Genomic DNA, 12,820 nt, shown 5'->3' with positions numbered 1-12,820 from the left:
TTTTTAAAACAATCAGCTTTCACCTAAACTAATAGAGTGAGCACTCACTTATTGCTGTGGGGAGGACACCAAGCCATTCATGAGGAATCTTCCCCCATGACCCTGTACCTCGCATTAGTCCTCACGTCCAACATTGGGAGTCCCATTTCAACCTGAAATTTTGAGGGTACAAACATCCAAACTATATCAGATGGGGTTATAACTTGATAAACCCATTGGAAGTTGAAAATAAGTCAAAAAGATATTTCATATACCCAACCTACCAAACATCACAGCTTAGCCTAGGCCATGTTGAACATGATCAAAATACTTGTATTAGCTTATAGGTGATGTATCATTTAACCCAAATCTATTTAATAATAAAATATTGAACATCTCATGTAAGTGACTGAATGTTGTAAAAAGTGAACAACAGAATCATTCTATGGGTACTTGAACTGTAGTTTCTATTGAATATGTATTGCTTTCTCACCATCACAAATCAAAAAATTATTAAGTAGGCTGGGTGCAGTGGCTCAGGCCTGTAATCCCAGCACTTTGGGAGGCCAAGGTGGGCAGATCATCTGAGGTCAGGAGTTCGAGACCAGCCTGACCAACATGGTGAAACCCCATCTCTACTAAAAATACAAAAAGTAGCTAGGTGTGGTGATGCGTGCCTGTAATCTCAGCTACTCAGGAGGCTGAGACATGAGAATCACTTGAATCCGGGAGGTAGAGGTTGCAGTAAGCCAAGATCATGTCATCGCACTCGAGTCTGGCCAAAAGAGTGAAACTCCATTTCAAAAACAAAACAAAATAAAAAAACAATTAAGTAGACCCATCACAGGTCAGGGGCTGTCTATATTTTCCAGTGTACATGAAACATTTATGATATAGACCATATTCTGGGTAATAAAACAAGTGTCAAATGTTTAAAAGGATTGAAATCTATAATTAAACTTGATATTAGTAGCAAAGTATCTGGAAAATATCTAAATACTTGAAAATTAAATAAAGGATATATATGTGGATGAATGGAGAAAGGATATGTATTAATACTGGATAATCAAAATGGTGGTCTGGAATTTGCTCTTTTTGTTGCCTACTATAGAGTCATTATATATCCAATCTTCCTGATAACAGTTCCCCAATTTACTCAGATATTATGCAACACTGCTTGATCTCACAGATGTTGGCTTCTCCACAAATCCCAGAGGATAAAGAACAATCAGTCTCTGTGAGTAATTTCAGTAATCCTCTTTCTCATGCCAGATACTCATTTCCCATCCTCACTCGCATTTAAAGGGGGTTCTGTGCAAAATTTGAGTTAGAAGTAAAGGAAAATCATCTAGATTGGTGAGGTAGGGTTCTAGGAAAGATTTTTCTTATAGCACAAGAAGAAAAAGTCTCACAAAGTCAAATCCATTTTTTGTTCTGAGCCTTCTTTTCTGTCTCAAGGCAGTATGCTGATGTGATATCTGCTGCAATACAATTTGTCAACTGGCGACCATGAGGAAACAGCTTGGGGACCCAAAAAAAAAAAAAATTTCTCTAAGAATGGCAGAGCAGAATGATAGCTAGAGCCTAGTCCTTAATACATTTTTAAGCTGCCACACCCATCTTAAAACTCCTTAACCCTAGATTAAGTATTAAACAAATAGGAGACATACTTGTGTTTTAAGCCACAGGTCATCAAGTTCTCATTTCTTGTGGCCAAATAAAAATGACGATCTTTGAACTTTTTTTTCTTTTCACTAGAAAGGGGAAAATCATTTAACAAAAATTATCTCACTCATCCTCCTCTCTGTTTCTGTCCCCTACTACACAGCTATACTTTCAGTTTTAGCGGAAATATGCCTCCCTTTCTTACCAAAGCAAAGACCTCCATTAAGTCTCTGTGTCTCTTCTTTGCCGCTCCCTTCAGAAACTTGTATCTTCTAGCATTTTCAATTACTGAACTCTCTTTCTATAGCTTTTATTACCGTTTCCTTTTTTTGCTTAATTCAGTTGACTTCTCACTGTGTAGAATGTATCTCTTTGTCTCTTACCTCAAATTAGTGGTCTATGCTTGTTGTTCTATATCCCCATCTACTAACTTGTTCCTCCTTCTCTGTAATATTCAATTCCTTCTCTTTATTCTAATTATTCAAATAAACCCCCAAATACTTGTTTGCCATAGTTGATTTTTACTTCTGTATTTAATCACTTTTATTTCTATAATATATAATTTTTCATATAAAAACTCCTTAACATTGACATTATATTATTCTGAATCTTCTCCTGTGTTACTAATTGCTTTTCATTATTGCCAAGAATATACTATTCTCTTATTCTCTGCCTGTGTCTATTCCCCAAAATGCAGTTCTTGGCCTTCTGCTGCTTTCTTCTTTCCTCTAAAGATTTTATACCTTATGGTTGTAATAATCATACAAATGTAAGTGTTTGCCAGATCTATATCTCCAGTCCTGACTTCTTTTAAATTCTCATTGTCATTTCTCCAAATGCATTCTAGAAAATCATTAGTCTAGCCAATATATTTAAAAGTCAACTCATCCTCATCCCCAAACCTGACTTCATTCATTATTTTCCTATATCTATTAAGGGTACTGCTATTGTACCAGTCATCAAACTTGACATTTTAAATTCACCTTCAACTATTCCCTCTCTATTCTTTATATAAAAGCATTTGTGAATTATAATGAAATCATAATTTATAAAACTTTATCCTATTTTAGCTCTTTATCAGCTTCCACTAATTCAATAGCTTTGGTTCTCTTACCTTCTAATTTCTCTCCCTCCAAAGAATTTAAAACTATAGTGCCACCACCAGAAGCATATTTCTAAAGCATTCTTTTCACCAGATCATACTTAAAATAGTCTCCCATTACCTGCTGGATTTATGAATACAAAAGCAACTTTAAGGATTTAAAACCTGGTATAGCAGGAAACCTTTGGAACTCCACAACAGCAGAAGCCTATTACTAAATATTTTCTATACAACACCTGCAGACACCCAATAGAGAGCTTAAATTCATTGTAGCTTTGATTAGACTATTGGCCAAGGGTAATAAAGATGGAACTTCATTTTCTCAACTATGTACTTATGCAAGAAACAGGGTTCCTTAATTTCTGGCAAGTATGTCATCAACCATCTTGATATTAAAAATAAGCCTTCAAGTTTATTTAATAAACTTTCCTTCCTGCTATAAGTGCTAGATCAAGCTTTGTACTTTTGACCCACAATAGAGTTTCAAAGCCTATATTCAGACACATCTTTTCCATTTTCAATTTTGACTTTGGATCCCCTATTTCACTTAATGTAACAAGTATAAAATCTAACTTTTTCTTAGTTTGTCTTCAGTTGTCATAATGTGATCTCCATAGATCTAACTATTAAGAATAAAGAGCATTTATAATTTTGTATGTATTGAGCTTTATTAACAAAATATTAACCCAAGCCCTTTAGTTCAATTATGCTCATTGTGCTCTAAAATGCTGAGAAATACACCAGTGTGCCAAACATGCAAATATATGCAAACCATAATTTTTCTACTTTGGACCAAATAGGTCTCAGTCTCTGACTAGTTCAAATGAAAGAAACAAACTCATTGTGTTCCATTGTCCAGCATGGAGAGGATTGCTCCAAAATTTTCTGAATTTATAATCAAGATGATGTTCATAGCCTCTATCCCTGGGGTTCACCTTGATTTTACTGACTTTGTTTATATTTTCCAAACTATTTATTTTGCACTTTGTAAATAGTAACACAATCTCAAAACAGCAACACAATTTTATCTCTAGGACTAATTTCCAAGGTTGGAAGTTAGTTTATAGGGGTTGCCAACAGACTTTATTTCAAAGACAGGGAAGTTGGAATAATGGGAAATAGCAGATTGTGAGTTTAGAGGCCTGAATCTTCTTCAGGAACCAACACTGTGATATAGGCCAATGAGTTTTCAATGTGCACAGAATCACTTGTGACATTTTGTTAAAACAAAGATTATGTGACTCCATTTCTAGAGTAGCTTTACGATGAGGACCAGAAATCTGTACATTAAGCAAGTTCTCCAAGAGCTAAGACAAGTATTCTTGTGACTGCACTTTGAGAATCACTGAGTTAAGCAAATCGATTCTCCTGGGCTTCAATTTCTGTATCTGTAAAATGAAGGAGCTTGATTAGATGACAGTTGGGAATATTTACAGCTCTTAACACTTCAAGACTCAATTAAAGAGTTTCCTATTTTGGGGAATGAAGTCTTGATCAATACAACATGGGTGGCACTCAAGTGACTCAACCTCTGTTCTTTCATCAGTGTGTAGCCTGAAGGAGTATTTTCTTTTTTTTTTTTTGAGACGGAGTCTCGCTCTGTCCCCCGGCTGGAGTGCAGTGGCGCGATCTCGGCTCACTGCAAGCTCCGCCTCCCAGGTTCACGCCATTCTCCTGCCTCAGCCTCCTGGGTAGCTGGGACTACAGGCCCCGCCACCACGCCCGGCTAATTTTTTGTATTTTTAGTAGAGATGGGGTTTCACCGTGGTCTTGATCTCCTGACCTTGTGATCCGCCCGCCTCAGCCTCCCAAAGTGCTGGGATTACAGGCATGAGCCACTAAAGGAGTATTTTCTACTTCTACACCTACTATTATCTTTTTTGTATCCATGTATTACCTCAAAGATAGCCTTTTATGATTAACTTCAAAACTTGTCCATCACAGAAGTTAACAAGAGAAAGAAGCAATAGAGACCATCTAATACAACTCCCCACTCAATGCAGAAAGACTACCACCCCCAATCAAATCCAAAATCGATGGTCTGTGGTTGTCTGCTTCCACTATGGGGAATTCATTACCTTGAAACATGGAAATGCCTTTCTTCTCTTAGATTAAAAACTCTTATTGGAGGTTCTATTCATATGTTCTGGTTCTGATCTAAGATTCTGTGTAGAATAAATATAATATCTCACTCATGTGATAACCATTTGAATACAGTCTTTGTTCCACACTCAGTTTCAACTCTTTTCATACATTATTTATAACTAGTAGCCCTTCAATGTATCGCTCCTAAAATGTGTACTCAGCTGTGGTCTGGGCAGTACCATTTATAGTAGGATCATGAAAAACTGAGTAGGGTAGAGTGGAGGGGAACATGTTTTCAACTCATATCACAAAAAAAGGGGAAATACCCTAATATATTGTTTCAAGTTAAGGTTATGTGCTAACTCAGATCCATACTCTTACCTGTTTTCCTCCAAGAACAGCCCTAGAGAAAGCTTGTAATTTTTTTTTTTTTTTTTTTTTTTTTTTTGAGATGGAGTCTTACTCTGTCACCCAGGTTGGAGTGCAGTGGCGCAATCTTGGCTTACTACAACCTCCACCTCCCAGGTTCAAGCGATTCTCTTTCCTCAGCCTCCCAAGTAGCTGGGATTACAGGCGTGTGCTACCATGCCTGACAAATTTTTTTTGCGTGTTTTTAGTAGAGATGAGGTTTCACCATATTGGTCAAGCTGGTCTCAAACTCCTGACCTCGTGATCTGCCCGCCTCAGCCTCCCAAAGTGCTGGGATTGAAAGCCTGTAATAATTCTAAGGTCATGTTGGCAGATCACTACTGTCTTTATCATCTCTGCAGACCAAAGTGCTCTATGCAGCAGTTGTTGCAGTTATTTCTTGTTACTGATGAGGATTCACCAACACAACCTTATCTTACAACCACAATCCATGGCTCTTATTTCTTTCCAAGGTGCTTCCCTATTGCCACTGAGAAAACTAAATAGGTGCTGTTTGACGTATTTAGTGCCCTGAGGGGTAATTTTTTTTAATCAAGAGGGAACAAGATTTGATCAATAAATTCATGTTTCCTCTACTACCACAATCACCACTTTCATCAGATTGCTGAAAATAAAGAAATATTATCTTCAGAGAAATAATGGGGATTACAGCTGATGTTTTAACATACACAACAAGAGATATAAGGCAATGAATGACAGTTTTAAGGTGGTGAAAGGGGAAAATATTGTTAATTTTTTTTTTCTTTTTTAAGACAAGTCTCGCACCATCACCCAGGCTGGAGTGCAGTGGCGCAATCTCGGCTCACTGCAAGCTCCGCCTCCCGGGTTCATGCCATTCTCCTGCCTCAGACTCCAGAGTAGCTGTGACTACAGACACCCGCCACCACGCCCAGCTAAATTTTTGTATTTTTAGTAGAGACAGGGTTTCACCGTGTTAGCCAGGATGGTCTCGATCTCCTGACCTCGTGATCCGCCCGCCTCAGCCTCCCAAAGTGCTGGGATTACAGGTGTGAGCCACTGTGCCTGCCTATATAGATATTTTATACCTGGCAAAAGTTTTCTTCAGAAAATATTTTTGTAAGTCTCTTGAATAAATGTTGAAAAAACTGGATATCCACATACAGAAGAGTGAAAGTGCACCCTTGTCTCACACTATATAAAAAATAAACTCAAAATGGATTAAAGACTTAAATATCAAGACTGAAACTGTAACACAACTAGAAGAAAACCTGGGAAAACTCCACAACATTGGTCTGGGCAATGAGTTTTTGGATATGACCCGGAAAACACAAGCAACAAACACAAAAATAGACAAATGGGATTGTATCAAACTAAAACAGTAAAGGCAATAATTAACAAAGTGAAGAGACAACCCATAGAATGGGAAAAACTATTTGAAAATCAAACATCCACTAAGAGACTAACATCCAAAAGTATCAGGAGCTCAAATAATTCAATAGCAAGAAAACAAATGACCTGATTTTAAAATGGGCAAAATGGGCAAAGGGACTGAAAAGACATTTCTCAAAGAAAGTCAAACAAATGGCCAACAAGTACATGAAAAATGCTTAGGCCGGGAGCAGTGGCTCACACCTGTAATCCCAGCACTTTGGGAGGCCGAGGCGGGCAGATCACTTGAGGTCACGAGTTCAAGATCAGCTGGGTCAACATGGTGAAACCTTGACTCTACTAAAAATACAAAACTTAGCTGGCTATGATGGTTAATACTGAGCGTCAACTTGATTGGATTGAAGGATGCAACATTGATCCTGGGTGTGTGTGTGAGGGTGTTGCCAAAGGAGGTTAACATTTGAATCAGTGCGCTGGGAAAGGCAGACCCACCCTTAATCTGGTGGGAACCATCTAATCAGCGAATATAAAGCAGGGAGAGAAACGTGAAGCAATGAGATGGGCCTAGCCTCCCAGCCTACATCTTTCTCCAGTGCTGAATGTTTCCTGCCCTCGAACATCAGACTCCAAGTTCTTCGGTTTCAGGACTTGGATTGGCTCTCCTGGCTCCTCAGCTTGCAGACAACCTATTACAGGGCCTTGTGATGGTGTAAGTTAGTACTTAATAAACTCTCCTTTAAAGGGTTTATTAAGTACTAACTTACACCACCACAAGGTCCCACAATAAGTTATCTATCTATCTATCTATCTATCTGTATCCTATTAGTTCTGTCCCTCTAAGAGAACCGTGACTAATACACTGGGTGTGGTGGTGCCTGCTCGTAACCCCAGCTACTTGGGAGGCTGAGGCAGGAGGCCCGCCTGAACCCAGGAGGCAGAGGCTGAAGTGAGCTGAGATGTTTAGCATCACTAATCATTAGTCACTAATCATTAAGGAAATGCAAACTAAAACCACAATGAGATACCACCTCATACCTGTTAGAATGGCTTTTATCCAAAAGATAAAAGATAACAGTGTTGATGAGGATGTGGAAAAAAGGGAATTCTTATACATTGTTCGTGGGAATGTAAATTAGAATGGCTATTATGGAAAGGGTATGGAGATTCCCCAAAAAACTAAAAATAGAACTACCATACAATCCTGTAATCCCTCTTTTGTGTATATATCCAAAGGAGATATCTCTCTATCTATCTATCTACCTATCTATCTATCTATCTATCTATCTATCTATCTATCTGTCTATCTATCTAATCAATCTGTTAAAGGGATATCTGTACTCCCATTTTCAATGAAGTATTATTGAGACTAGCCAAGATATGGAATAAAGCTAAGTGTCCACCAGCAGATGAATATATTAAGAAAATGTGGTTTATATACACAATATAATACTACACAGCCTTACAAAAAGTTGGGGAAATTTTGCCATTTGCAACAACATGGATGAACCCAGAGGACATTGTGCTAAATGAAATAAGCCAGGCACAGAAAGACAAATTCTTACTTATATGTAGAATCTTACTTATATGTCATTACCAGAAGCTGAGATGGGGAAGGAGAAAATGGAGAGTTGTTGATCAAGGGGTACAAAGTCTCAGAGAGGAGGAATAGGTTCTGAAAGCTGTTGCACTTTAGAGCAACTATACATAATGATGTATATTTCCAAATAACTTAGAGAGTAAATGTCAAACGTCTCACCATAAAAAATGAGAGGTAAGCCAGGTGATGGCTATGTTACTTAGCTTGAGTTAATCATTCCATATTATATACCTATGTCAAAATATCATATTGTACCCCACAAATGTATACAAGGATGATTTGTCAGTCAAAAATAACACTAATAATAAAAATATTTTTCTAAATAAAGACATTTTTAAACAAAAAAAAAGATGAGAATATTTTTTGCCAGCAGAACCATACTACAAGAAATGTTGAATGAATTTCTTCAGACTGAAAGGAAATGATCTCAGATGGAAGCATGCAATTGCAGAAAGAAACAAACAGAACTGAAAAGAGTAAATATGGAGGTAAATATGAAATAAAAATTTTTGTATTATAAAAGGACTGAAGCAAAAACTAATGTTTTATGGGATTTATAGCATATATAAAAGTAAAATATATATGAACAATAGCAAAAAAAGACCAGGAGGAATTGAAAGCATCTGAAATTATTTGTAAAGTGGTAAAATTCTAATTCGAGGTAGTTTGCATTAAGTTAAGGATGCACACTTTAACATATAGCATAAGCACTAGAGGGAAATACAAAACTGTATTAATAAAAAGCCAATAAATTACATAAAATAGAATAATAAATATGCTTGAATAATCTAAAAGAAGGCATGAAAGAAACAACAAAGGAACAAAACAAAATGGGCATCAGAGAAAGCAAAATCGTAGACTTAAACCCAACCATATGAATAATTAAATGTAAAAATGAACGAAAAAGTCTAAATCACACAATTAAAAGAGGGGGGTTTAAAATCACAACTTAAAAAAAAAAAGAGGGGGGTTGTGAGAATGGTTTTTAAAAAAATCCATGACTCAATATATGCTAACTACAAAGGACAAACTTTCAATATACAGACAGAAAAAAAGTAAAAAGATGAGAAAATATAAGTGACATAGGCACTAATACTAAAGAAGGATACACTATAATGATAAAAGGATCAATATATCAGGAAAACATGACAAACCTACATGTATATGCACCTAATATCACAGTTTAAAATGTATGTTGCAAAACTCACAGAACTAAAAGGAGAAATAGACTGAACCACAGTCACAATTGGAGGTGTTTTCACATTCTCTGAGATAAAGCAAGCAGATATCAATTCTATCAATCTGTAAAATATTTGAAAAACTCTCATTAACAAACCTGACCAAATATTTACAAACAGTACTATAACAACTGGAGAATAAGCAAACTTTTCAAATATACATAGATTATTAACAATATAAACCATATGCTTTATCTTTTAGGTAATTCTTTGTATATTTCAAAGGCTTGATCCATTCAGAATATGTTCCCTAGCCATAGTGAAAATTAACTATAACTCAACATCAAAAAGATAATTAAAATTGCCAACATTTGGGGGTTATCGGGTTATCAACATATTTCTAAATAGCCCATGAGTCACAGAAGAAATCACAATGGGCATTAGGAAATATTCTGAAGCATAAATAATGAAAATATAACATATCGAAATCTGAAATGATGCTAAAGCAGTGTTTACAGAGTAAGGTACTGATTTTAAATGCTTATATTTAAAAAATGAAAGCTTTAAAGAATGATCTCCAGTGTCTAGTTAAAAAAAAAAAAAAAAAGGATTCTTAAAGAAAGAAGGGAATTGTGGTGACAGCAGAGATGAGGCTCTCAGATCCCCTGTCAGTGTCAGCGAAGACAGATGACCTTGGCTGTCACAGATAGCCCCTGGCTGTCCAGCTCCCTTGGGTTTGTGTCAATTGCAGAGAGCCTCCACACCCACGGCTATGCCCTTCTCGGTGACTGAGCGAGGTGGAAGTATAAAATCCCAGCTATTCCAGACCAGTGCAGGACACCTCTGACAGCTAAATATGGCTACAGCTCCCTACAGTGCTGTTTAAGGTTTTTCAGGCCTCAGTCACAGTTGAACTTCTCCCTCTGACCAATGGAAGTGAAGCTTCCTCCCTTCCCCAGGAATTCATCTCTAATAAATACCCTGTACACCAAACCCCATCACAGGGTCTGCATTCAGAGGGAGACTTTCAACAAAATTACAAAAATTAAGAGCAGAAATCAATGGAAAAAGATAGATCTACATGACAGAAAATCAACAAAACTAAAAGTTTGTTCTTTGAAAGGTCAAAAACATTAATAAACATCTAGCTAGACTCATTTAGAAGGAGAGGAAAAAAGCACTGAATAAAAGTTGTTTGTTTGACATTGATACCGTCAAAATATAGAATATGTTCATCCTCACAAGAATCACTCTTGTTGCCCCTGCACAGCCACACCCACCTCCCTCTCCTCACCCCGTCCCTAGTGCCTAGAAACCACAAACCAGTTCCCTATTCTGTAATTTTGTCTTTCCAAGAATATTATATAAACGAAATCATAGAGTATGATTTTTGTGATTAGTTTTTTTCTTCACTCAACATAATTCTCTGGAGATTCATCCAAATTGTTGCATATATTAATAGTTCATTTCTTTTTTATTGCTTAGTAGCTTCTCATGGTATGGATATACAATCCAGTTCACATAACATACCTATTGAAGGATATCTGCATTGTTTCCAGTTTTTGGCTCTTAGTAATAAGGCTGTTATGAACAATTATGGACAGAGTTTTTAAAACGTAAGTCTTACATTTTCTGCAGTAAATGCTCAAGAGTGCAATTGCTAGGTCATGTGATGGTTGCATGGTGCTGTGGGCTAAATTTTGTCTCCTCAAAATTCATATGTTGAAACCTTAACCCCTACTGCCTCAGTATGACTGTATTTGGTGATAGGAACTTTAAAGGGTAATCAATGTAAAATGAGATCATATGATAGGGTCTAATCTCATAACACCGGTGTCCTTATAAGAAGAGGATGTTAGGACACAGACAACACAGACTGGGAGTGACCATGTGAAGACACAGCAAGAAGGCAGCCATCTGCAAGCCAACGAAAGAGGCCTCAGAGGAAACCAAATGTGCTGACACCTTGATCTTGGACTCCTAGCCTGCAGAACTGTTAGAAAATAAATTTCTGTTACTGGAGCCACCCAGTCTGTGGTATTTTGTATGGTAGCCCAAGCAAACAAATATACATGATTAGTTTTACAAGAAACTGACAAAGTGTTTTACAGAGTTGCTGTATCATTTCATATTTTCATTGGCAATGTGTAAAGGGATCCAGCATAAAGAGGATCCAGTTCTCTACATTTGGATCCAATGTGTAAAGAGGGATCCAGTTCTCTGCATCCCTCCAGCATTTGGTATTGCCAGTTTTTTTTTTTTTTTTTTTTTTTTTTTTTTTTTTTTTTTAGCCATTCTGATAGGTATGTAAGTGATGGCTAATTGTTTTAATTTGCATTTCCCAAATGACTGATTATATTGAACATGTTTTCACATGCTGATTTTCCATCTGTATACCCTCTTCGGTGAAACATCTCCATGTCTTTTGACCACTTTCTAAATAGATTTTTTGTTTGTTCTTTACTGTGAAATGTTGAGAGTTCTTTATACATTCTAGATATTGGTTCTTTTTAGGACAGGGTCTAGAAATATTTTCTTCCTGTTTATAGCTTGTCTTTTGATTCCTTTAACAGAGTCTTTTGCAGAGCAAATATTTTTAATTTTGATGATCTCCAATTAATCAATTTTTCTTTTTATAGATCATGCTTTTAGTATTAAGTACAGGAATTTCTTACCTAGGTCCCAAAGATTTTCTTCCCCCCCCTTTTTTTTTTTAAAATCAGACTTTAAGTGCTAGGGTACATGTGCACAATATGCAGGTTTGTTACCTATGTATACATGGGCCATGTTGGTGTGCTGCACCCATTAACTCGTCACTTACATTAGGTATATCTCCTAATGCTATCCCTCCCCACTCCGCCCACCCCACTACAGGCCCCAGTGTGTGATGTTTCCCACCCTGTGTCCAAGTGTTCTCATTATTCAATTCCCACCTATGAGTGAGAACAGGCGGTGTTTGGTTTTCTGTTCTTGGGTGAGTTTGCTGAAAATGATGGTTTCCAGCTTCATCCATGTCCCTATAAAGGACATGAACTCAACCTTTCTTATGGCTGCATAGTATTCCATGGTGTATATGTGCCATGTTTTCTTAATCCAGTCTATCATTGATGGACATTTTGGTTGGTTCCAAGCCTTTGCTATTGTGAATAGTGCTGCAATAAACATATGTGTGCATGTGTCTTTATAGCAGCATGATTTATAATCCTTTGAGTATATACCCAGTAATGGGATAGCTGGGTCAAACAGTATTTCTAGTTCTAGATCCTTGAGGAATTGCCACACTGTATCCCACAATTGTTGAACTAGTTTACAGTCCCACCAACAGTGTAAAAGTGTTCCTATTTCTCCACATCCTCTCCAGCACCTGTTGTTTCCTGACTTTTTAATGATCGCCATTCTAACTGGTGTGAGATGGTATCTCAATGTGGTTTTGAT

This window comes from Macaca mulatta, chromosome 6 (assembly GCF_049350105.2).
Source record: "Macaca mulatta isolate MMU2019108-1 chromosome 6, T2T-MMU8v2.0, whole genome shotgun sequence".
NCBI classification, from domain to species: domain Eukaryota; kingdom Metazoa; phylum Chordata; class Mammalia; order Primates; family Cercopithecidae; genus Macaca; species Macaca mulatta.
Note: the sequence above shows the minus strand (reverse complement) of the source record.